At 31.4% G+C, this 2,667-nt stretch overlaps 1 long non-coding RNA gene across 1 annotated transcript; it reads right to left on the bottom strand.

The window, feature by feature from the left end:
* Window positions 1-752: 752 nt before the first annotated feature.
* On the bottom strand, window positions 753-2,010 carry LOC128640431 (uncharacterized). The gene is made up of 4 exons (XR_008399349.1): window positions 1,925-2,010; window positions 1,684-1,797; window positions 1,438-1,553; window positions 753-1,317 (listed from the first exon to the last, which is right to left on the bottom strand). It is a non-coding gene; the product is annotated as an uncharacterized LOC128640431 (long non-coding RNA).
* Window positions 2,011-2,667: the final 657 nt, after the last annotated feature.

Genomic DNA, 2,667 nt, shown 5'->3' with positions numbered 1-2,667 from the left:
AAATACTATTCCAAATTAAAAAAAAAAATCCAAAAAATGCCTAAGACCTTGGGGGGGCTCAGCAGAATTTTGAGTGCCTAGGGCTGCACAAAATCTAAATACGCCAATGCACATTGCATGTTGGTGTTAGAAGAACACTGTTGCCCATGAATAAATACAATTACCTTAAAGGGACACTGAACCAAATTTTTTTCTTTTGTGATTCAGATAGAGCATATAATTTTAAGCTACTTTCTAATTTACTTCTATTATCAAATGTTCTTCATTTTCTTGGTATGTTTATTTTAAATTACAACAATGTAAGTTTAGATGCCGGCTAATTTTTGGTGAACAACCTGGGTTGTTCTTGCCGATTGGTGGACAAATTCATCCACCAATTGAAAAGTGCTGTCCACAGGTATGAACCAAAAAAAAGTTTAGATACTTTATTTTCCAAAAAAAGATAGCAAGAGAACAAAGACAAATCAGAAATTGAATCACGAAAGAAAAAATTTGTGTTCAGTGTCCCTTTAACACTATCAAATTTCGAGTTGTGAATTATAAATTTTGAACTATACTTTAATAGCAATAATAATATACATCTTAATTTTTTTTTCAACAATAAAGTTGTTTCATCAAAAAAGTGTATTCTTTATTGTCTTATTTTTTCGAATAAAATAAGTGTTTTTATTTGTGTTAGCTATTTGATTTATTTATATGACCCTCATAGTTATCATAACTGAAATAATAGAGAAAATAAAGATATACAACTGTTCTTAGTATTTATATATTATTTTATTTTTAATAATCAATAAACACTTGAAAAAATTCTCCACAATCCTCCCCACAACACCAATAATTGGCATGAATAATTATTTTTATATAGAGATGGAAGAATATTGTCAGCAGCAGCAGTAAGCAGCATTTTTCGAAAAATACAGAAACTGATTTGTTTTCAGCTCAGTTCCATCAGCAGTCTGTAGATTAATTTGTAGTCCATAAACAAAGCATTTGTAATTGTTGCTCTTAATTTTGTAAATAAACAGTCAAACAAAGGCCAGATTTAGCAAATCTGAAAGTATCTTCCCGTTTCTAGCACAACTCCAGCAGTACAGAAATGAAGCATTTGTAGACTAGTTGGTGCTCCTTAATTTTGTAAATACACAGACAAACAAAGGCCAGACTTAGAAATCAGAAAGGATCCTGTTCTCAGCACAACTCCAGCAGTACAGAAACGAAAACTCCAGCAGTACAGAAACGAAGCACTTGTAGTCAGTGCTCCTCAATTTTTTAAATACACAGACAAACAAAGCACAGACTTATAAATCAGAAAGGAACCTGTATAATAAAGAAAAACAGAGATTCATTAAGTAAACAGTACAAATAACACATGCAAACCTATCTAAAACAAAGCAACTGCATTTAAGGGGTGTACAATACTAATAACTATATTATTACCTTTCAGTGATGGAAAATGCCTTTTATAAAATTGTACCAACTCTCAGCAGCAGCAAAAGCAGCAATTATTAAATACACAGTCAAATAAGGGCCGGATTTAGAATTCTGAAAGGATCCTGTATAATAAAGAAAAACACAGAGTGTCATTAAGTAAACAGTACACAAAAAAAAACACATGCAAACCTAGGTCAAAGAAAGCCAATGCATTAAAAGGGTGTGCAATACTAATAACTATATTATTATTACCTTTCAGAGATGGAAAATGTCTTTGAGAAAATTGTACCAACACTCAGCAGCAGCAGCAGTTATTATTAAAAAAAACAGTCAAATGTGGGCCGGCTTTAGTATTCCGAAAGGATCCTGTATAATAAAGAAAAACACAGAGTTTCATTAAGTAAACAGTAGACAAAAATAACACATGCAAACCTAGGTAAAAGAAAGACAATTCATTAAAGGTGGTGTCCAATACTAATAAAAATATTATTACCTTTTAGAGATGGAAAAAGCCTTTTATAAAATAGTACCAACTCTCAGCAGCAGGAAAAGCAGCAATTATTAAATACACAGTCAAATAAGGGTCGGCTTTAGAATTCTGAAAGGATCCTGTATAATAAAGAAAAACACAGAGTTTCATTAAGTAAACAGTAGACAAAAATAACACATGCAAACCTAGGTATAAGAAAGACAATTCATTAAAGGGGTGTGCAATACTAATAACTAAATTATTACCTTTCAGAGATGGAAAATGCCTTTTATAAAATTGTACCAACTCTCAGCAGCAGGAAAAGCAGCAATTATTAAATACACAGTCAAATAAGGGTCGGCTTTAGAATTCTGAAAGGATCCTGTATAATAAAGAAAAACACAGAGTTTCATTAAGTAAACAGTAGACAAAAATAACACATGCAAACCTAGGTATAAGAAAGACAATTCATTAAAGGGGTGTGCAATACTAATAACTAAATTATTACCTTTCAGAGATGGAAAATGCCTTTTATAAAATTGTACCAACTCTCAGCAGCAGGAAAAGCAGCAATTATTAAATACACAGTCAAATAAGGGTCGGCTTTAGAATTCTGAAAGGATCCTGTATAATAAAGAAAAACACAGAGTTTCATTAAGTAAACAGTAGACAAAAATAACACATGCAAACCTAGGTATAAGAAAGACAATTCATTAAAGGGGTGTGCAATACTAATAACTAAATTATTACCTTTCAGAGATGGAAAA

The sequence above is a fragment of the Bombina bombina genome, chromosome 1 (genome assembly GCF_027579735.1).
Source record: "Bombina bombina isolate aBomBom1 chromosome 1, aBomBom1.pri, whole genome shotgun sequence".
NCBI classification, from domain to species: domain Eukaryota; kingdom Metazoa; phylum Chordata; class Amphibia; order Anura; family Bombinatoridae; genus Bombina; species Bombina bombina.
Note: the sequence above shows the minus strand (reverse complement) of the source record. Positions and strands in the feature narration are given on the sequence as shown.